The 24,599-nt window shown below is 38.9% G+C and overlaps 1 protein-coding gene across 4 annotated transcripts in view; it reads left to right on the plus strand.

Annotated features, from left to right (window-relative positions):
• Positions 1–24,599, plus strand: part of DTNA (dystrobrevin alpha) — a 367,610-nt gene that overhangs the window by 177,973 nt on the left and 165,038 nt on the right. Inside the window, exon 1 of one of the 4 annotated variants that reach the window (XM_055128331.1) lies at positions 14,631–14,774. The exons of the other annotated variants lie outside the window; for them this stretch is intronic. The gene's annotated coding sequence lies outside the window, so the exon portion shown is untranslated. Of the gene's footprint in view, positions 1–14,630; positions 14,775–24,599 lie in introns of those variants that run through there. 4 annotated transcript variants of the gene reach the window in all.

Genomic DNA, 24,599 nt, shown 5'->3' on the forward strand with positions numbered 1-24,599 from the left:
CAGCAAGGAGTTCCCGAAATAGGAAACTTCACTTTAAAAAGTTGGAGCAATAGTCCAGCAGGGAGGGAGACCCGGGTTTGATTCCCAGCATCCCATATGGTACCCCAAGCATTGCTAGGAGTAATTCCTGAGTGCAGAGCCAGGAGTAACCCCTGAGCATCACCAGGTGTGACCCAAATAGCAAAAAAAAAAAAAAGTCTTTCTTTGGGGCCAGAGTGATAGTACAGCAAGTAGGGCGCTTGCTTTGCTATGCAGTCACCTCAGGTTCAATCTCCAGTACCACATGTGGTCCCCTGAGCACAATGCCAGGAGTAAGACCTCTGTACCACTGAATGTGGCCACAAAACAGACAAAAAAGAATGAAATTAAAAGTTCATTTGGGGACAAAAAGTACAACAGCTAAGGCATTTGCTTTGCATGTGCCTAACCTGGGTTTGATCTCCTGTGCCCAAGAATTGCCAGGAGTGCTCCCTGAGCTAGGAACGAGGAATATACCCTGAGCACACCTGGGTGTGGCTCAACATTCCCTACCTCATCCCCAAAATAGAGCAATAAGTCCAACACTGCACAGGTGTGGCCCAAAACTCAACATAAAAATTTAATTTAAAAATCCTATGTTAAAGTAACTTCGGTGAGAATATAGGATTTCAAGATAGGACTGGAGTATTAAAACCCCCAAAGATTTGAACCCCAAAACTAGAGAGTGTGGGGAGAGTGGGCAACGTAGGCGGATGTGGCACTCCCCTTGTTTCAGAGGGGACAGCAGGCTGGTTCTCATGCTAGAGAAGCCTCTTAACCACCGGGGGCCTGCATGAGGCATGAGCAGTGCACAGTCCCTGGGAAACGTTGACAATCAGAAAACAGAAAAAGGACAGAAAGAAACCCCATCATCTCTGTAATATAAAAATAAAAACTTAGTTCTTGAGAATGATTTTTGCTTCTTGACTCATAATTTCTTGTCTTTATCTGCTGTTTTTCAGCACCTCTGACAAGTGACAGCTAACTCTTTTTTTTTTGGGGGGGGGGGCATCACACCTGGCGATGCACAGGGGTTATAACTGGCTCTGCACTCAGGAATTACCCATGGCGGTGCTCAGGGGACCATATGGGATGCTGGGAATCGAACTCAGGTCAGCTGCATGCAAGACAAACACCGTACCCACTGTACTATTCTCCATCCCCAACCAGCTACCTCTTAACCACCCATTCCAGCTTTTCTTGGACTCATGACTCAGCCCATATTCCAGCCATGCAGAAACATTCCCCATTTTCTCATGCAGCTTTTTCTTTGTTGTTTAGAAAGACCTCTCCTCCAAGCCGCCATGTTTGTTGTCTAAGATGCTGTAACAAATCGCCACCAGATTGGTGACTAAAAACAGCAGAAACTTTTTAGCTCATAGTTCTGGATGAGAGAAATCTGTGGTCATAGTACTAGTAGATGGGCCAGGGATATGACACAGGCTTAAGTTGAGAGCCTTGCCTGTGACCAACCCTTGTTTGGTCCCTCCTTTGGTTTGCAGCTCCAATATCTGTCTTTGTCTTCCAAGGCCTTCTCCCTGTTTGTGTTCTTCTGGTGGCCTCTTCTCCTATGGGTATCCTCTGTTAGGGCCTAGTCAGGTCTGGGAGCTCAGCTTGACCCTTAGCTAACTGCATTTAAAAGATTCTATTTACAAATAAAGATCATGTTTTCATTTCTGTCAAAATATACTTTTTTCTACAGGTACTAGGATTTTCCACAGAAACTTATTCAGTAAATTAGTCACAGAGCTCTGAAGGCTGAGAAGTTTCCAGACCCAAAATCTGAAGACCTGAGATTTAGAAAACATGACAAAGTTCCTGAAAGCATAAAAGATTAGTCCCAGCCCAAAGACAAGCAAGAGTAAAAATTCTTTCTTCTCTGTGCCTTTAACTCCCTCCCATCACATTCACTGGGCATAATACACTCATGAGCCTCCTTTTTACCAATTTGGCTGAAATGTGTTGAGGAGCAAACTGTTGGCACAGTGATAGGCTCCAAATCACCATTTCAGCTGGGCTGGTGGTGCTCGGTGGTTCTCCACTATTTTCAGCTCCTTCTACTCACCACAATGACCAGTTCATTATTTCTCCACTTGCCTCAAAACCCTTTTGTCTCGTTGCTCATTTGGTGCAATAAAATCCCTTTGACAGGAACTCCCTCTTTCCAGTCCCAAACGTACAAATACCTTTATTGCTACCTTCAACTGAGGCAATTTCTTTATGTATCCCACCGCCTTTATTTTCGATAGCACTGAGCACATTCCATCAGCCCATTCATCCTCCCACACCATCAGTCTCTCTGCCTGTGGTGAAATACTGTCCTCAGCAGATTTCCTAGGGTCTCTATTATTTGAAATTGTCCTGATTTCCTCTCCATTGCTGCCTTACTTCTTTCTGATGCCCTACAAGTCAAACTCCTCCCCACCCCTAAAAATGTTTACACAGACTGACACCACTTCTTCCCATTCTTCTTCTGTCCCCTCAACATTCCGTGAAAGCTGTTTTGAGTTGTATTTATTTTGCCAGTGCCAGTCACATCAGCAATAGGAAGCACATGCTCTACCATTGAGCTGAGAACAATTCTTAGAAAGTTTTAATTTTCTCCAGAATCAGTGAGAGAATTAATTCTCTCCAGAATTTAATTATCTCCAGAATCAGTGCTCGATCCATTTTTCTCTTGACTTCTCAAAAGTTTTTTTTTTCTTAACCGAAATGCCTTCCTTCCTAAAAATCTTTACTACCACAGCTTTCATAGAAACTATCTCCCAAGGTTTTTGTCTTTCTTGGGGTGGTGTCTAGACATGTTTCCCCCTGTTTTTATAAAAGCTTTGTATCTGCAACTCCCTGATTATAGTTCTCCATCCTGTTTTAAGAGCTTGGAGTTTATATAGACATAACATATATGATATCACTGCTTAACTCTCAGAAACATGTCAAATTTAATAATTCGCTTATATATGCCTCACCCTTCACTGCATTTCTTCAACATGATTCTGTACCCAGCTTTATGTCTTGGCAAATGACACCTCTATTTACCTCAGAATGATGGGTGATGGGGGAGTGGAGCTATTTATAGCCTCTATTTATCACTTGTCCTATCACTTTCAATCTATGACTGATTCCTGTCAACTCCGTCTCCAAATATATTTCAAGTATGTCCACTTGTTAGCTTCTCTTGTCAGCATTTAAATTCAAAATCTTCAATTGCTTCCAATATGGTTTTGCTTTTACCTACCCTTGCCCTTCTTCTTTAAATCCTCCATACCACAGCCCAGGTTGTCCTTGTATAAATAAGAGTAACATGCAACATTGCCGAGCCCAAGTAACACTACGTTAATGGACTGTTGTATTAGAATGCCTTAGGCTCACTATCCCTTGTAGTGACCTCCAGTCACTGCTGGGAAGCTCTGATCCCACAAAACAAAACAAAAAACATTCAAGAGATGGTGGAAAGTCTGGTAATTACCAAGGGAAAGGGGAAGGATAGAAGAAATGTGTGGAGGGTGATAGAATGACACTGGAAGTTTGGTATAGTGAGCATCATACACATCAAAAAGATGTAAAACTCTACCCCTGAAGTCCTGGGATCATCATCATCATCATCATCATCATCATCGTCGTCGTCATCCTGTTGATCGTCGAATTTCTCAAGCAGTCTCAGTAACATCTCCATTCGTCCTAGCCTTGAGATTTTAGCAGCCTCTCTTTACTCGTCCTTTCCAATGGTGCCACACTGGAGGCAACTTCAGGGTCGGGGGGAATGAGACCCATCATTGTTACTGGTTTTGGCATATAAATACGCCATGGAGACTTTGCGAGGCTCTCCCATGGGGGCAGGAAACTCTCAGTAGCTTGCCAGTTTCTCCCAGAGGGAGAACTAGGTTATAAGATGTCGCACGGCAGCAAAGCAGCCTCATGCTTCCAGGAGCTTGGTTTTATAGTCCCTGGATGTTGGCCATTGGTAGGATTGGAAGTCCTGGGATACTGTACACTAATCATAAGACATTTCAGAGGGGAATTGGGCTGTTTGGGAATTTTGGTTTGGGGTTTTTTTGGTTTTGGTGGTTTGGTTTGATTTGATTTTTGGATCACACTAGCCATGCTCAGGAGTTATTCCTGGCTCTGAGATTAAGAATTACTCCTGGCCGTGCTCAGGAGAATCATATGGGATGCCGAGGATTGAACCCGGGTCACTTTGAACACATTGAACACCCTATCCACTCTACTATCATTCCAGCCTCTCAAGAGGGAATTTTGTAGTGAATTAGATTGCATAAAAGTCATGTTTTAATTCCTGAATTTAAAATAAATTTTAAATCCCTTAAATGGTGTAAAAGGCCTAGTTCCTGCCAGCTTTTCCAGCTCTGAGTCTTTGCCTTACACCCACAGACCTCCAGCCACACCAACTCTCCAGTTCCTGAATCCACAAGGCTCTCACCACTCAGGAGCCTCCCAGAGGCGTGTGAAGATGGCTTTCTCTCTTATTCTTCCCAGGTGCCGTTCTTTCTTAAGAACTGAAGTGCCACTCAGTCACCTCAGGATGTTCTTTGCTGGTACCCATTCCAAACATGAGTGATGCTGAGAACACTGTTCAAAGTATTTCTACAATCTTGACAATAATAGAAAATACTACAAGTCAGAATTGTCAGAATGTTACAGCCAGTCATCCACTTAATTAGATCATAAGTCACACCCTTCAGAAGGGACCCCGATCCCAGATTGGCTTTTACTCCCAGGCACCCCTATTTTAGAAGCTGCTTCCCCGATAAGTAATAATCTCTTTGACCTGTACCTTGTTCTATGTATATGTTCAAAACCTCAGAACCTCTCTTGATGAAAATGGTCCTCATGCCCATCCCCATTTCTGTTCATTGAAAATTTTTCAGCTATGCCATCTACACTGAGCATTAGATTCTCTTCATCCTACCACTTTCTTCCAGGTTAGGGGTGTGTGTGTGTGTGTGTGTGTGTGTGTGTGTGTAACTTAAAGACCCACTCATATTTAATCACAGAAAAAAGAGCTGTATCAGAATCACAAGTCCATAGCTACCCTTGGAATATGAAAATATGCACAGTTTAAAAAGTAAAAATACACTTAAAAGTCAAGTCTACGTATTTATATAGAGACAGATAGGAACAGATAATGCCAAATAAATCTTAACTGTGTTTGGTGGAATTACACGTGATTAGAAAATAGATTTTGCCTAGAAAAGAAAAAAATTAAAAATATTTTGCTTACTTTTATTGGGCTACAATATTTACCAAACATACTATAAAGTCTGAAATAGATAAAACAGGTTGTATTTACATTTGATACTTTGGATTTTATTGCTACAAGGATGGCAGTTTGGGTGGGCAATTAAACCACAGGATAGAATGTATGACTTGGGATTTCTCTGCTCTGTGTGTGAGTCTAAGGGCATACAAGCATATAATTTACTGGAACAAAAAGTGTTTTTACATATAACAAATATAAGTGACTAGTATCCTCCAAAAACAATACTCATCTCTGATGAACAATAAAGAATGTTAGTGCCTTTCTGTTTCATATAATCGTGATATTATATCAAGAGCTTCTCCTTAAATCTCGCTTTGCAAAAGCATATTGTGATGCCTTCAGTAAAAAATAAAAGAACATCTGCTTACCATTATTTATGTGCAGATATCCTTCTAAATACCTTGATGCCTACTGCACAAATTTCCTGCCACTTCCCTTCCTTTGTATTTATTGTTTATGTGTACAATGGTTTCTCCCATTTCTCTACTTCATAATGTCACGGCGAGTCCCTCAACAGGATGCAGTGATTTAATTGGCCCCTCTGCTGTGTGGAGCAATGATAGTACTTCCCAGAGTGACTCCAGTCCATTCCTCAGCATGATCTATAGGAACCTCTGAAATGGAGATAGATGGTTTATTCCTGCTGATGAAAGATTTGGCACCATAGATACTCAGGAGGACCCAAGAAATATGGTATATTCACAGTTGTGGGTCCATTGATACTGAATGTGCCTAGATACCAGATGAAAAAATAATAGGGGTACTCAGGGGACCCCAGAACTCTTCTTGGTGATTCTCAGACTGGAGGTCTAGTGCAAGGCCTGAGAATGAGACGCTTCTCAGGCCCTGTTGTGTAAGGAACCACTAAAGCCCACCCCAGTAATGCTTGGGGAACAAGTGGTAACCATGTTCAAGAGATGGTAGAGGAGCATCTCTCCAGCATCTAGATAGAATTTTTTCATTCATTCAAAGGAATTTATTGAATAAAATTTAACGTATTATTTACTTGTCTTTATATAATTTTTTCAGCAGTGTGTATGTCTTCAGTTTCCTTTTTCTATTACTGCTGGGTAATTTTGATCTATGTCAGTGTCTGTGTTGCAAGCCATAATGCCCTAAAGTAGAGAGAGAGTATGGGGAATATTGTCTGCCATGGAAGCTGGGGGAGGGTGGGAAAGGGAAGGGATATACCTGGGATATTGGTGGTGGATAATGTGCACTAGTGGAAGGATGGGTAATTTGATAATTGTGTGATTGTAACCCAAACATGAAAGCTTGTAACTTCTCACGGTGATTCAATACATTTTTTTTTAAATTCATCTATGTTCTCTGAATACACATTGTTTTGTTGGGTTTTGTCTCCATTTAAATGGCCTTATACACTTCTCAAAAGTTTCAGTGTTGGCCCAAGAATAGTAGAAATAAGTACCAGGAGGTTGTCACCATGGCTTGGAGGCTGTTCTCTCACTCTGGGCAACTCAGAGAAGGGAACAGCAAGTAAAATGTGGTTGTTGGTCATGTGGGGGAAAGATGATGCGGGCCAAATATAGACTAGAGACTGAACGCAATGGCCACTCAACACCTTTATTGCAAACCACAACACCTAACCAGAGAGAGAGAACAAAAGGGAATTCCCTGCCATAGTGGCAGGGTGGGGTGGGGGGAGACGGGACTGGGAAGGGGGGGTGGGATGTTGGGTTTACTGGTGGTGGAGAATGGGCACTGGTGAAGGGATGGGTTATCAAACTCTGTAAGGGAGAAACATGAGCACAAAAATGTATAAATCTGTAACTGTACCCTCACGTTGACTCACTAATTAAAAATAAACTATAAAAAAAAAAAAGTTTCAGTGTTGGGGCTGGAGCAATAGTACAGCAGGTAGGGCGTTTGCCTTGCATGCAGCCAACCCGGGTTCGATTCCCAGCATCCCATGTGGTCCCCCGAGCACCACCAGGAGTGATTCCTGAGTGCATGAGCCAGGAGTAACCCCTGTGAATCGCTGGGTGTGACCAAAAAAAATGTTTCAGTGTTTCTTGATCTATTTTTTCCCATTTGAGTTGATTTTTCCTATACTGTTGACTGTTTTTATCTACCTTGTTTTATCTTCAACTGTGCTTTATTATTATAATTTTCACAAATAACTTACTGTGTGCCTAATGAGTGTATCGCATTGCACTTATTTCCTAGTTTCTCTATATCATGACCTGTGATAGTTGATAGTTAATATGCACACACAAACACACATGACTTGATAGCTACTGCACACCTTCTTCTTGTCAACTTGCCACTGACAACTTAATTATTTGTTCTATGTCAAGGACACTTAACAAAACAAAAGCAAAGTTCAGTAGCTTATATGATTTTATAACTACTCTTGAATACTGAATGTTCTCTGATATTCAGAGAATATCTAATCCATTGATGGATACCTTAAGTATCCAATCATGGAATTGGAGGTATGTTTGCCTATGTATTCTGAAAACGTATTTAATATCTAGGAAAACGTATTTAATATCTCAACAAGTGCTTTCCAGTCATGGGACACATTGAATGATTTTATTCCTTAAGTGCTCTGCCTAAATTGACACAATTAAATTAGCTCTCTACCCTTGTCAATTATATTTTTCTCATGTGTGATACCTACAACCATATTTTCTTTATCCATATTCTTAAAACTCCCCACCTATGATGTAGGCCAGTTATGTTTCCTTGCCTATATCTAATACAAAGTGTGCTTTCAAAGAGCTTTTAATTAAAATGTACTGAATTAGAGTAAATTGTTTCATTAGCATGAGCCTTGCAGAAGATACCAAGAAGCAGTCATCCTGTGTCCTGCATAATCAGACTCAGAAAATGAACTCTTTACCAGGTGAAGTCTCAGGTGCCCATATCCTTACCTTTGCATATAGACTAGACATTTCAGAAATGTCCTTCCATTTTTCTCTATCAAGCTAAGAAAAAAATGTATGCTGTCAAATGGAGACATCATTTTGGTTGTGTAGACCAAAGGATTGACGGGATATGAAATTTTCACTGAGGGTAACCAGATAAGAACTTATTCCCTTTCCCCTATGAGTTATCTAGCTTTCCGTCACTCAAATTACACAAATATTACTTTTTCCCAATGGAAAACAAAATCACACAAGACCCCATGAATGAACTCTGCCTAATTTTATCTCAATTTAAATTTATTCACCTTATCATCTTGACCTCTCAACTCCTTCAAACTTTTGCCCTATTTTGTTCTCCTCTGACAGATTTCAGCCTGGAAGGTTATTTGCTATTTCTTGAGATCCATTGCATTTTGTTTTCCATGGAATATGTCTTTATAGATACTCTGTGGGATCACTCCTGACAGACACAAAGCAATATTGCCAACACTTTCTTTACAGCCACACACTCTGAGTCTGAGTTTATCATGTGTCTCCTATAAGTTACATAAAGTAGGGCTTTGTGCCCTGTTCCTCTCCTGCTGCTCTGTGTCATTTTGTGCAGGAGTAAAGTCCATTGACATTTAGAGAAATTATTGAAATGAAAAGATCCGTTGCCATGTATATATATGGAGTTTAGGTTGCTTTCACTATGTAATGCCTCATTTTTTATATGTGGCATTTCAGTGTCCTTTCCAAGTCTGGGTTAAATTCTAAATAAGTCCTCAACTACTGTTTGAAAATGTTTTTATCCCTTCTTCCACTCAGAGTGACAGTCTTGTTGAATAGAGGATTCTTGGTTGGACATTCTTTTCATTTAATGCTCTGTATAACTTGTTCCATTCTTTTCTTGCTTGTGGACTTTTGCTAGAAAAAATACGCTATATATCTGATTTTGTTTTCCCTTTTGATGTGAGGTTTTGCATCTGTCATGCAGCTGTAAAGTGTCCGTCTATGTTTTTGCTTCTTGCCATTTGGATTACAAAGTTTTGTTTGGGTTTACTCTGGTTAATACTCTTTGGGTCTCTTATTTCTGTGCTCCCATTATGATCTCAGGTTAGGAAAATTCTCCCAAATTATTTCCCAACTAGCCTCTCTCTACTCTCCCTCTTTTTAATTTTTCTGGAGTCCCTATGATTCTAAAATTGTTCCTCTTGGATTGTCAGTAATTTTGCTTACATTCATTTTTCCTTATTTTCTATTTCCTCTTCTTTCTTGCTAGATTTGTTTACCAATTTACATCTTGGCTACATGCCTTTCGCTCCTTAGACTTACTACTGCATTCTTAAGTTCTAAAGCTCTATTGCTTCTTTTTGGATGATTTCTTTCATTTTTTTTCCATCAAGTGCTCTTCAAGTATATTGATTTTTGCTTCAGACATTTTTTTCAGATCACTGAGCGTTGATATGATTGTTGACTTAAAGGCTTCTTCAGGCAGATTGCAGAGGTCTGATGTCACTGGTGATCCCTCTGGGTTTTTGCTGCCTTCTCTTGGCACCTCTGTGCTCTTTCGTTTTCCCACTGTCTAGATGTTATGATCACTGTTGTCTAGGGTTAGGCAGGATCAGTGCAGTTTATGTCCAGATGGTATTCTTTGGGTTTGTGCTGAGAGCGGGCAGCTGACCAGAAGATCCTAGGACCTTTACAGTCATGGCAAGTATGCTTAGGTCCCATGTTTTAATGATTCTGTTGGAATATAGTTCACATAGCTTGAGGTTTATGAGGTAACTGGCCACATAAAAAGTCTTTGGAAGCCACTCTGGAGCTCTGAAAAGTCCTTCCAAGTTCTTCCTTGCAGACTGAGGGACTGGGGTCAGAGCAGGTGGGTGGAGCTGGATTCCCTCCACAGATACCTGGGAAAGGTATCCAGGAGAGTTTTGTCCCTTGGATCCACACCGGAACTCCAAAAACTTCATATGAGCCCCTGAACAGTCTGGGTGACCAGGGTTAGAGCAAGTGAGAGGAGCTGTTAGAAGTATCTCTTTGTTGCTAACCTTTAAAGTCAGTTCATTTATTCACTAGGGAAAAACCCAGACTGTAACTATGTAATTAAGATTTTTGAAGAGATGAATAATACGAATTTTGAGAGTAAACTCCCTAAGAAAAAAATGATTCAAGGTTCACAGTAAGTTATCTCTATATATAGCCATGAATTTCACAGTTCTATTTTTAAAGAAAATTTTGCAATATGTAAACAATAGAAAAACAAAAAAAAAATTCATTCTGCCCACACATTTTTTTAAGCACTGTGGTTTACAAAATTGTTCACAACGATCTGTTCATCATTCAATATTCCAACCCCAATTCCACCACCATTGTCTCCCTTCCTCCATCATTGTCTCCAGTTTCCCAATCACTCCTCAAGCCTGCCGACAAAATAGAAAAAATATTCTTTATCATACTGTTAAAACTCAAAAGAGGAGCACACATTTTGAAAGCACAGTAAGGACAAAAATAGAATATTTTAATATTAGGTTTTATGAATTTAAATGGCTTGTAACAGCTCTATCTTGCCACAAGACATTTTCACTCATGATACTAATCTGATTAATATATATGTACATATGTAATATACATAGATAGATTTAGATCAGCTGTATAAAGTGGTTCAAGAAACTATGTTGTTGCATTAGTTGTTCTATCACAATAGTTTTTTGTATGTTGTTGTTTTTCCATTTAATTTAAGCCAGTGGCCGAAGAATAAAGCTCCTTCTTTATAATATGAATTAAGTGATAATTTTTCAGTGTGACCTGAAAAATTGCATGTGCAGAAGTTCAAATTGTTTTGCCCTGTTTTAATATTATTAACATAAGTAAAAAGGTTTTTTTTCTTTTTTTATTTTCCTTTTTTGGTATTTGTTCTGCTTAATTCAAACCCCTGATCACTGGGTTTAAATTATTGCCCTTTGTTTGTGAGAAATTAGGTGCCCTTGCTCTGAATACAGAGCAGCAAAGTAAATATAACCTTGTTAATGCCCTTTGTGTCTATGGGATAAAGCTTGGCAAATTCACTTCCTGGGGTCTATTCTGAAGCATTATGTCACAAAAGCTATTTCTTTGTGAGTGATTGAATTCATCAGATAAAATTAAGTGGGTCACACCAGCACAGAATATATTTTCAATTTTGTTCACGTTGAATTAAAAGTTCATCTTAATATTTGCAAATGGGGGATTTAGAACTTTAGGAAACCAAATGTACTGACATCATATTCCCAAAGCTTAAGAGAGAGAATCAAAACAAGTTGCCTTAACATCTGACAAAGGATGTTTGCTAATTATAGTAAATGCTCTAGTCACAGTCGGCATTAAATGATAATAATAGGTTCTTGTATTTATAACATAAATGACAATTATACACCTAACCAATCTATAGGAGAAAAAAGGGCCTCAAGGAAATGAATACAAGCAATACAAGAGAATTCAGAGAGACATATGTGAAAAGAGTTATGAATTATTCAAATTGTGATTGTATTAGCCTTTTCTTCCTTGACTGTCCTAATGAGGATTGGGGGCTGCTTATTTTTCTAGCGTATGTGCTTTTTTTTTTTTGCCTCTTCTGCCCCTCTTGCATACTTTATAGGACTATGTCATCATGAGTCACACTTAAGGATTTTTTAGGGTTCTCGAAGTGCTAAAGCTATTTTAATAATCTTAGATTTGTGTAAGGCTTTTTTTTTCCTAGTGATAGATAAATCATGCAATATTCAACATTCAGTTTAGTCTTTCTGGCAATTTCCTGCCGTGACAAATTTTTTTTCTGCCACTCTGTGTGTGTGGGGTGTGTGTGTGTGTGTGTGTGTGTGTGTGTGTGTGTGTGTGTGTGTGTGTGTGAGTGTGTGTGTGTGTGTGTGTTTTAACCTTTGGCTCCTTCTTTGTACTAAAGTCTTCAAAGGAATTTTAATGCTAATTTACCTCTGCAATTGGCTTTGGTGTTAGCTAATTTCCTGAGTTAGATGACTGGAGAAAAGCAACTAAAAAGTATATTGGTGAGTCGCTTAGAGCCCTTGTTTCACATCAAGGTGATCTTTAAAGGTGTGTTTGCCTAACATCAGGAAATTGCAGAACTATTAATAAAAAACATCTGTGTGCATATCTCATTGTAATTGTTTTGTGATATAAATACCTTACACCCATTTTAACTGGTTAAATCTCACTGATAACATATAGATCATTTCTTGAGACTCTGATATACATATCAAAGGAGCTGCATTCTTAGTGTATTTTTCTTTCATAGTAATATTTTAATCAAATACTAAATTAGCAATCATCCCATAATCCATTTTGCATTGGAATATGTGTAAACTATTCCAGTTCTTTTTGGATGATTTCTATTTGAGACCATGAAATGATCAACCGTGCTCTTAATTAATATCATGTTAGAGGCATATAATTGATAATGTGGATTGGGTTGAAAATGACAGGGTTTTTTTTGGGGGGGAGGGTGGAATCTCCCAAGCGGTGTACCCCAGAGCCCACTTCCAGTAATTTTACGAAAATTAAGTCACGATTCAGTGTAGGAACTGCAGACACAGTGTTGCCCAGAACTGTAGTGCCAGGTATCACCCAGGCCACCCCAGTGATAATTGGGGGCCTTTGCGGGGTACACACAGCAGTGCTGGGAGGTCTCTGGAGCAGCAACCAGCGATGCTAATGATAACCAGCCCATGCCCAACCAAGTGATGCCCACCTGAATGTACTTCAACCCCTGTAAACTCTTTTCAGTTTGTGAAAACAACGGTTTTACCTGCAAGAATAAGTAGGGTATTAGGAAACTCTCAAGTATTGCCTTTTGTTCAAAACACAGACCTTGTTCATAATAATACTAGCAATTAATTTATTGAGCACATATAGTTCAGTGCTTGGTACTTTCTTTGGACTATCTCACTTAATCCTTTCTCTAACTTATTTTTTTTTCAAAAAATATAATTTTATAGATTAGTAGCTTAGGTAAAGAGAGTTTCAATAAATCTATCCAAAACTCAAACGTAGTAAGGGGGAAAGGTGAGTTTCAAACACACATCTGGGTCACTTCATCATCACTCTTAAGAGCACCTTCCTTCTTCTACCTCCTCGTGAGATTCGAAATTTTAAGAAATAGCCTTGAGATCCCCTTAAGACTTAACACTACAGGGAAGGCTCTGAATGAGAGCAGAGGTTTTTCCTCTACTGGCTGCAGTAAGTAAAGCACTTGCCCCTGCTGCATCCATTATGCAAACCTTTGCTGGTCACTTAACACAGAAAGATGAATAAAAACAGTGTTGCTCTTCCTGGAAGAATCTAATATGAGGGGGAAAGAGTGTGTGTGTGTGTGTGTGTGTGTGTGTGTGTGTGTGTGTGTGTGTGTGTGTGTGTGTGTGTGTGTGTGCGCGCGCGCGGGGGGGGGATGGGGGAGGGGGGTTTATTAAACAAACTGCTGAACTATTGTCAAGTTTGAGCAAAATTGGGGAGGTGAGCGAAGCTATGGAAGCAAAACAAAATGTGTTGAGGACCACCGACTAGAAAACCAGGAACCCCAATTGCGAACTACTCCTGGGCTGGGGGAAGAAAGAGCAGAAGGGAAAGGAGCCCATCCCCCCAGCTCTCATCGGCTTTCTTTAATGCCCTGGGAATAAACTAAGGTTGATTCCTTAAATCTTAATTACTAGGCAATTAAATTAGTTTGGGGGCTCACAAGATTATTCAGAGTCGATATCGCCTCATTTCCTTTACTCTTAATACAGTGCCCCCAAGTGTAGCTTGACTGATTACAACAGGCTATCTCACCCCTGATCCAACTCTTTGATCAATTTAAATAAAAATGAAACCTGACCTGTCAACTAATGGTTTAAACACAGGATTTTGATGAAAAGAAAATGAGTTTTACCTTCTGATTGGAAGTTTGCTCCAGAAAAATACTTTGAGGTTAGCCTGCATCACTACATACTGATATAGTGTTTTCAGCATCTGTTTACTGAATAATTAAATATTTTGAAAAATATTTTTGACTTGCTGTGAGGTGATCGCTGCATTTTCTGTTGTGTTAGTAACTAGCATTTTAAAATATATTTGTAGAGGTGGTAAATAACAATCCTTGTTTCTAGGAATTAGTGGCAATTTCTAAGGCATAGTTCTTCCCTGAGTTGGTTTAAAGGTTTAGAGAAAACTTTTATTTTTGTACTTCAGACCCACGTTTTTCTTTCCTTTTTTTTTTCCTTATTCATGAAGTTGAGTCAGCAGCAGAAGCATATTCAAATTAGACTTGTCATACAAAAAAAAAAAATCTGACTTTGTCAGGGTGGGTGGAGGGGGAAAAAGCAACTTTTTGTCAGTCTTTTGTATTTCAGCAGCTGGATTCATTGCTACCATGGTAACGGACCACATGATGAGGTGTATTAGATTGCTGTGTGTTGAGCACAAGGGGAAGAATGAACACAGCGTTTTATTGAAGTTAAAGGTTACTTTAGAGTTTCTTTTGTGGAAATGTGAGGTCAAATACTGTAGCTTTCAGCATATGTAGTACTGCAGAGGAAGAATTAGGGGCATGTTGGTGCATTTAACTACAAAACCAGGTAAGGTGCAATTGAATCTATGAAACGTAACTCCTTTTACTTCTGTTGCAGTGGCATAACTTGCTGGATGGAATTTCACTGTCGCCCCCACCCCCTCCCCCACATGGGCACAGGGTAAATTTCTCCTGTCCTGCCCCCCAGCTTTTCCTGATTTCATCTGTTTCTGATGTTAAAGTCTAAGATCTTGAGAAATTTTATGCCTCTGTGGTTGTGCGTGTGCGTGTGTGTGTGTGTGCGTGTGTGTGTATGTGTGCGCGCACGCTAGCGCACAGGCGCGCGCGAAGTAAATGAAAAAAAAAACGGGAAAGGAAGTAATAATATTAGTGTTTTTAGCTCATTGAGGAACTGAGCAAAGTGTTTCCTTGTTTTGTTCTTTGACACAGTCCACTTTTCTTAGAGGACACCTTTATAGTGGCATTGGTCCAGAGCTTGGCTCTTAGACTAAATTTAGCAGAGGCACAAAGTTTTCCAGAATGTATTTGGAGTATTTATTGTAATTGGGCTGTTCTTTCCTTCTCTTTTATCATGTTGCTGGCAGCTTGATATCTCTTTAATCATGTTGCTGGCAACATAAATCATTCCATTTTTATCTATAAAATTTTCAACATAGTTTCTTCCCACTAGTATTCTGTTTCTTTAGGTATTGTGGTTATAGGTGTGTTTGTGGCTTTAAAATGAACGCAAATGCGGATCCGTAGAAGCAGAACTCTTGCAGAGAGGCAGAGAGGAGTCGAATGTAAACAATTCACTGGGGCTTGGCGGAGCCTCAACTCCCAGCGCGCAGACGCTCCTTGGGCTTGTTTACACATCACCCTGCAGCTTGTTCCAGAGGAGTGAGTGGCCTTCAGAGACACCAAGCAAGTTCAAGAAGATATTTGTTTTTACTGATATAACTTATTTTGCTTTCTTGCTCATGGTTTCTAAGATGTTTGATACCGAACTGTCAAATAAGACAACAGGATTTACTTTTTACTTATTTATTTATTTATATAGATTTTCAGCCAGGAGCTTATCTCTGGAATTTCTTTCCTTTCAAGACGAAGTTGTGGCAGCAGCTGTAGAGTCAAAAACCCCAGGCAAATAGATTAGAGCCCCACAAGATCGTTCTCTGCAGATCCAAGGTGCTTTGTGTTGAAAAGGTCTTTGAAAAATACTTTTTCAGTCGGTTAAAAGCAATTATTTACATTTAATTGGCACTGGCTTAAATAACAGCCTAGTAGTTGTTCCTGGGCTGGTGATATACCAATGTTGTTTTTTTTTTTTCAAATAGGAAACTCAGACTTTTTGAATTCATGTATGATTTGTCATTTTTGTACTATTTTCTAAGTCGTTCTAATTTTTGTATCTTTGTCACCTTCCAAATTTCAGCAAGGCATTATAGACGTTATAGCCATTCTCTGCCATGATTATAGACAACTTTGTGCCATGATTTGCATCAAAATCATAGTAACAACACTTAGCATTTGTAAAATGTCCCTGCTTCTACAAAATTCATTATTTCTCCCCTGTTGTTTTTAAAGTATAGTAAACAATAAGCAGTTCTTCCAAAATACACTTTCACAAACTTAAAGATGTTTGATCTTTAAGTTTTCTTAAAGTTTTCAAGATTCAGAAAAATAGTGCCTGGTAAAGTAGTTAAAATTGTGAAATGGAACTGACAGTATCGTACATGGGCTGTGATCTCTCTTCTTTTCCAACGAAAAATGAAATAGGGAAGAAGAGAAAGATGAAACCCATAAAAGGGCCAGAGATAGGACGGTGGGTTAAGGTTGGCTTGTAGCAGTGAATCCTGATTCTGTCCCAGCATCATGTATAATTCCCTGAGCACCTCCAGGAGTGTGACCCCTGACTTCTTGGCTATTGAGAATAATGCTGCAATGAAATTGAAGAACAAATATCTCTTCCAAGTACTGATTTAATTTCTTTAGCATTATACCTGAGCACTGCTGGGTGTGGCTCCCAAATCTCCCTCCCAGAATTTCAGTTTTAGAGAAAAGTTACAAGAGTAGGACAAAGATCTCCATTTATGCCTGTTACCCAACTGTATCCTCGTCCCTCTCAGAGAGCCTGGCAAGCTACCGAGAGTATCTCACCCACACAGCAGAGCCTGGCAAGCTACCCATGGCGTGTTCCATATGCCAAAAACAGTAACAACAAGTCTCACAATGGAGACGTTACTGGTGCCCGCTCAAGCAAATAGATGAACAATGGGACGACAGTACTACAGACAGTACAGCTTTATACTCAGAAGAGGGATTGGTGAATCACATGATTATCTTATTTTAGAATATTTTAGAACCGATCCTAGTACCTTCCATCATGACTGTATGGAAGTTCCATTCTAGTTGTTTGAATGGTTTCCTTTATAAGGGGAAAATGACTTTTGGTGTATTTACTTTGAGGTAGTAATTTTGCCATAATGTTTTCATCGGATCGAATTTTTATCAGCCTTTGTTTAAATTATGCTTTGTTGTTAATTTTGGATGATTGGTGTGTTTCTTAGCATTTTAGCTTTACTTTCTAGAGTTTCCTAGCCTGTCAGAAAAATAGCTAATTAGCTGCAAACATTTACCCCTATTAAGAAAAAAGATGTTCAACAGTCGTGATGAAGAAAAATCATAATGACTGTTACAGCCTTTTCAATAAAGTTTATGATAACATTTGAACCCCAAGATAACATATCTAAAATAGATGAAGTCAGGCAATGAATGATGATTCAACATGAAGTAGATATTTAATTTCTAGCAGTTGCTATTTTTTAAGCCTATGATTCATTAAAGTAGATTGTATTATTGACAAAATGTGTAATTTTTGTATAAAATGTATTTGACTTTTTTTTAAAAAGTTCTTAGATATTCTAATAAAATACACACTGGAACCATAACCATGATGATGCTGATAATAGCAATAGTCATTAATTCAGAGAATAAGATACTTAGAAAACTTTTGGCTCTCTATATAGTAAAAACTGATTTTCTTGAAAGGAAGTGGAAATTTCTAATGGATGGATGATTTTCAGGTGCTTACACTCAAATTTAATTAAGGCCATTAATAGCATTAAAATTGATGTGCTTGTGTTCTTATCTGAGTTCATAATTTAGTATGCTGGCTTTGTTCAATAAGAAGTAGAGGTTTTCAGTCATACTCTTTGAATTTATCAAGAATTGTATATTGGATGGATAAGTATCAAATACAAAAATTTTAAACTCATTTCCAGGAATAACCAGCTTGGTATATTTTTTAATATGAAAAAAAGGACAAAGGAGTAGTTTCACTTTTTCATGTGTATATTTTTTATTGAATCACCAAGAGATAGAACATTACAAAATTGTTCATGATTGCGTTTCAGTCATACAATGTTCCAATACCTTATCTTTCTACCAGTGTAGTTTCCCAGCACCAGTGTCCCTGGTTTCCTTCCCACCCCTTCAAGCCACCCCAGCCTGCCTCTATGACAGGCACCTCTGTTCTCTTTTTCTCTTTCTCTCTCTCATTTTAGCCATTATGATTTGCATTAGAGATGCTGAAAGGTTATCATCTATATACTTTCATCTGCTTTCAACACTCAGTTCTAGTCCTGTGTTCGTTTCCAACTAGTATTGTCAAAATGAACCCTCCCTCTCTTAACTACCCTCCATCTCACACACATTGACCAACCATTGACCAGTTCTCCTGTCCCATTTTCCCTCACCTTGGGTATTAGTTACATATTGTTTGTTCGGGGTATTTTTTATATCCCACAAATGAATTTAGTCATTCTATATCTGTCCCTCTCCTTCTGACTCATTTCACTGTCTCCAAGTCTATCCATCAATAGGCAAATTCCATGACCTCATTTTTTCATAATAGCTGTGTAGTATTCCATTGTACAGATGTACCATTGTTTCTTTATCCATATGTCTGTTCTCAGGCACTTAGGTTTTTTCCAGATTCTGTCTATTGTGAATAGACAGAATTGAACACAGAGGTGCAGATAGTGTTTCTGCTGTGTGTTCTTCGACCCCCCAAGCATATTCCTGGAAGTGGTATTGCTGGGTCAAATGGAAGCTCAATTTCTAGTTTTTTGAGGAATGTCCATATAGTTTTCTAAAATGGTTGGACGAGTCAGCATTCGCACCAGCAATGAATAAGGGTCCCTTTCTCCCCACATCCACACCAGCACTGGTTGCTCTTGTTCATTTGTATGTGTGCCAGTATCTGTGGTGTGAGATGATATCTCATTGTTTTGATTTGCATGGCTCTGATGATGTAGAGCATTTTTTCCATGTGCCTTTTGGCCATTCAAATTTCTTCTTTGAGGAATTTTCTCTGTTTCTTGTCTCCATTCTTTGTTGGGATTGGATGATTTTTCTTGTAAAGTTCTACTAGTGCCTTGTATATCTTTGATATTAACCCCTTATCAGATGGGTATAGGGTGAATAGTTTTTGCGATTCCAGGAGTGGTTTCACTTTTATGGCATTAGCTTGAGATATTTGATAATAATACTAACATAATTTCCCACTCCCTGGCATGTATATTATAGCATATTTATTAAGCTTGTTTCAAAAGAATGTTTGTTTTAAACAAACAATAGTATATTATGCCTAAAGCCTATTATTTTGGCTTGTTAGGGAAAGATTATACTCAGAAAATCCACTTGCCTATCCCATTTATGACAAAATATCTGGTTAATTCACAATTCTATTATGAAGTGAAGATTTATCACAGTTATTTAAAAACAGTAAAGAACTTTTGATAAAAACATCCCTATAAAGACAGATACCATCACAAAAGAATGATTATATGAAAAGTTATAATCATTAGAAAATGCTATCAATAAGATTGAAAGAACAAGTACCAAATTAGAAATAATATTTGTGAGATATATGAAAGATAAAGGTGAGAATTCATAATTTATGATGATTCATAAATCAATTAGAAAAACAATGACACTATATTTGAGTGTTGGGGGTGTCGAGTAACACCCAAGGATGTTAAGGGGTTACTCCTGACTGTGCTCAGGGATCACTGCCATCAGTGCTTGAGCTAAGACCAGAATCTACCACATGCAAGCAATGCAAGCTTATACTCTCTCCAGTCCTTATATTTTAATTTGATTTAAAAATTTTAATTTTTATTTTGACACTGTGACCTACAATATTGTTAACACTACAGTTTCAGGGCTGAAAAAACAATACAGGAAGATAAGCACTTGCCTTTCCTGCTGCCATTCCCCCCAGTTCTGTCCCTGGCACCACAAAAAAGCCTCCTAGAACCCTTAGGAGGCCTAAGCAGAGAGCCAGGGATAGCCCCTGAGCACTGCCAGATGTGGCTAACACTCCCTGCCCTCCCCAATGTAAAGAAATAAAAATGCAATTTCAGGTAAACAGTGTTCTAACGTCACACTCAGCATGTATGTCAACATCCCTCCACCAAAGTTTGCTCACCCTAAGTCTTCATAAATGTGGTCTTTTTATTTTAGTTAAATTATTGTAGTTTGGGTTACATGCTTAGAATAGTGTTAATGCTATGGTTGTGATGTAGTTATTTCACCTCACCCCAGAAAAGTGTCCAAGACCCTCCATAAGTGACCTTATGTTATTTCCAGTTTGTTTTCTCATGAAAACTATTTTAGAGCAGTTTTAGGATTGAAATAAAATTAAGAAAGACGTGTAGAGATTTCCCATGTATGCCCTGTTCCCACCCCTGCGGAGCCTTCTCCATTATTAGTATTACTCACCAAAATGGTACATTTATTATAATTGATAAAGTTAGGTGGACATGTCAGAATCATTTGTAATCTGTTATGTTCTGATTCATTCTTGGTGTTATATGCCAAGACTTTTACTTTGAGTTAATATAAAGTGACATGATGCCTCATTTATAGAACAAATACTGAAATAGTATCTTCACAGCTTAAATATATCCTCTATCCCCCCAACTATGGCAAGCACTGACTTTTCAATTGATTTTTATGGAGGCTTCATTATGTGGGTGTGGTTAATCATTTGATCATCTCTGGCCTCCTTTCTTCATTCCTTAGCAGTTTTGGAGGTGTCACTAAAAATTCCAAGCCTACAAGAATATTGGAAGTTACCCATAAGCCCCCAGGAAGTTGCCCAATTAAAACAGTGACATTCTTATCACCTAGGAAATTGCAAAGAATTTAGGAGCTCTGTGTGAAGAATCGGGGGGCAGCCTAAATGTTTGAACAAAAGACCCTTCTAATATTGTTACTCCAGAAGTCATAAAGGTTTTAGGAGAACTATGCCAAGATCAGGGAGCCAAGGCCTATACATATATGTGTATATACAATTTCTCTATTGTTTTACACTCAAACTCTATACTTGACACCTAAAAGATAATGGGTGTCCTGAGATTCCATATTTAGAATTTCCTTGAAATATACTATGAGTCATCAAATACAGGAGAGATATTACAGAGGTAGCTTCATTACTTTCTCTGTGGAGAAGGAGCACTAGGATTTCCTTTAAAATGCACTTATTTATCTTTAAAAAAAATAGGGGCTGGAATGATAACACAGCGGGTAGGGCGTTTACCTTGCACTCAGCCAACCCGGGTTCGATTCCCAGCATCCCATATGGTCCCCTGAGCACCACCAGGAGTAATTCCTGAGTGCAGAGCCAGGAGTAACTCCTGAGCATCGCCCGGTGTGACCCAAAAAACAAAAAATAAAAATAAAAAATAAATACTTAAGCCCTAAAGATACAGCCAATTCCTGAACACTGGTTCTATAGTTTAAAAATAGAGAGTGTGAATAAAGAACTGGAAAGTGGAGTGCCCATAGGGAGAGAACAGTATGAAAATATCAGAAAGGAATGAGAATCAGAAACCTCTAGAAACATAAACTAGTCATGAAACATACAGTTAGTCATGTAAGGTAGAATTCCAAAGATGTTCAAGAACCAAGCATCATTGTCATCACATTGGCATGGGAATTTCAGTAACCATGTGCCATTCACTTGGCATTAGGTTGAGCGCTTTATATGCTTTATTTTATTTCGTTTTCCCCAAGCCCGTGAAGAAAATATTTGTTTATTAAAGAGAAAATTGCACAGCCCCTATTGCCAGGCTGGAATGTCCAGGTGAATGTTGAGTCTCTGCTTCTTCTGATTATGCTCAACTCTCTAATGGGAAACTCAAAGAGCTATATCTTGGATACTCAAAAGTTTCTATGCATGTGAAAATTCATGGCAGCTCTGTAGAAAATAGGCAAGAGTGAAGAAATACCGGATGGTGGGAAATAAGTGAAGAATTGTAGCACTGTAGCACTGTCATCCCGTTGTTCATCAATTTGCTCGAGCGGGCACCAGTAACATTCCAATTGTGAGACTTGTTACTGTTTTTTTGGCATATTGAATACGCCACTGGGAGCTTGCCAGGCTCTGCCGTGCGGTCAAAATACTCTCGGTAGCTTGCCGGGCTCTCCTAGAGGGACAGGAATACAAACCTGGGTCAGCCGCATGCAAGGCACACGCCCTACCCGCTGCGCTATCGCTCCAGCCCTAAGTAGATTGGAGCGATAGACTGAAGTGAAGAATTACCAGTGAGATCTCAAGCAAGGGTGAGGGAGATCCGAACGAAGTGAGTGAAAGTAGAATTTGAGAATGAGTCAATTTGAGAGGTATTTTGTTGATAAGCCAGGTAGAAAATGAACATGATAGTTGTGACCAAGTAAATGAAGCATATCTTATAATATGCAAGTTTTTCAAACAAGAACTGTTAGCACTGTCATCCCGTTGTTCACTGATTTGCTCGAGTGGGCACCAGTAGCATACCCATTGTGAGACTTGTTGTTACTGATTTTGGCATATCGAATGCCAACCTGAGTAAATCATACTGCTGGAAGAAAGCATCACTACATCATCTCTATTTCTGAAATGTGTGGCATATCATAATATTGTTTGGGGATGTGATATAACAGAAGTGGGAACTTCATGAAAATTTCCTTAGATTCAATTCAAATTTCCTTTGATATTGACAAATTAATTTTTCTTCCCAACATACAAGAATTTAAAAAAACATATAATGAGGGATCATTCAGAAAGGTTAAACACATTTCTCTTTCTAATTATGGAAGCAGTCTTGTAATTGAATTTCTGATTTAGGCACATTAATATTCTCCTGTCTTTTCTCCCCTTAGGTGGATTTTTTTCTCTCTTAGCAATGCACATAGAATCATTGATGGTTTGGGAAATAGAATCTATTACTTTCAGCATCAGGGACCGCCATTGTTTTTCAAAAAGTTATTTTTTATTTCTACCAAAGTCTTGTGATAACTGTGTTTAGAGAAGTATGTTTGGAAATTTAAAAAAGGGGTTGAGAAATTAGTGTTGGCTTGAGAATCAGTGGCTTGAAGGAGGAGAGAGATACTGATCAGAGGATGTAGAGTAGCTTAACTAAATGGAGAATTTTAGTAGTAACCTTCATCTGAAGGAAGTGAGGAAGGAGAAGGAACCATGTGGACAATGCGTTGACTATGTCATTCTTTCTGGTATGATGGTTGACAGTAGGAAAACCAAACCAAGAGCATATCATAAAAGCACTATGAACTTTGATATAATAAATTAGGACCCTTCCTAAATGCCAGATACTATTTTAAGTTCTTTTTATCTAACCTATTTAATTTGTAAGTTAATTAATCCTTCTTTAGAGAACAATGCTAGCACATAGAAATCACTAAACACATGGAAGTAGTTATTATCATCAGGTAATCCTCACAACAGCCTCATGAACCAGAATACTTTAATCAATTTCATTTCATGACTGAAAAAATTAAGGACACTGAGGTTAAATAATTTTCCCAGAGCCTATACTTAAGAAGAGGAAGATCTATAGTTAGTGGAGTTCAACCAGTACATCATCCAGCCTATTGTTAACCTATCACTGTATCATTGTCATCCGTTATTTGTTGATTTACTCAAATGGGCACCAGCAACGTCTCTATTACATCCGCCCTGAGATTTTAGCAAACTCTTCTTAATCGTTTTTCCCAAAGATTGGAGGCTCTTTCAGGGTCAGGGAAATGAGACCTATCGTTACTGTTTTTGGCATATCGAATACGCCACGGGTAGTTTGCCAGGCTCTGCCCATGCAGGCGGGATACTCTCAGTAGCTTGCCGGGCTCTCCGAGACATATGTATATATCTTTACTGTGTTTGGGATATGAATACGCCATGGGGAGCTTGCAAAGCTCTCCTTTGCGGGCAATAGACTCTTGGTAGTTTGTCAGGTTCTCCAAGAGGGAGAACAAGGCTATTATATGTCCGGGAGCTTGGTTTTATAGTCTCTGAATGTTGGTCGTTGGTGTGGGTGTGGCTGCTAAGCTACTGGAAAATGGGGAGTCTGGGTGGAGAAGGCCCAGTCCCAATCCGAGCAGGCTTGGAGATCTCAGCCCCGGGTCCCATACACCTGGGTTCCTCTGCCGGTCCCTGCATGCATGAGGCTCGCCCGAACGTGTGGAGAGTGGCCTTGAGCATGGCTGTGGCTGGGTTCCAGAGGTCTTCAACTGTCAAGGCTCTGCTTGGGGCAGGGAGGGAAAGGCAACCAGTCCCCCCTGAGGGGACCCAGTGAAGATTGTTAACCTATATTGTTAACCTATATAAAGTTTATATATATATATATATATGTATATATATACAGAGATAATACTTAAAAAGTTCACAAAATGCCTCACAAATTGTAAATTCTTTAAAACATTTCAGTTATTACTATATAATAAGATTTAGGAGGTATTATGGTATCTATGTCATTGAACTCAATACTGTTCAAAATATAAATTTTTAGGGTATCTTTGGATTTTTCTGGTATACGGTCAAATAAAG

Source organism: Sorex araneus, chromosome 2, assembly GCF_027595985.1.
Source record: "Sorex araneus isolate mSorAra2 chromosome 2, mSorAra2.pri, whole genome shotgun sequence".
Lineage (NCBI taxonomy): Eukaryota > Metazoa > Chordata > Mammalia > Eulipotyphla > Soricidae > Sorex > Sorex araneus.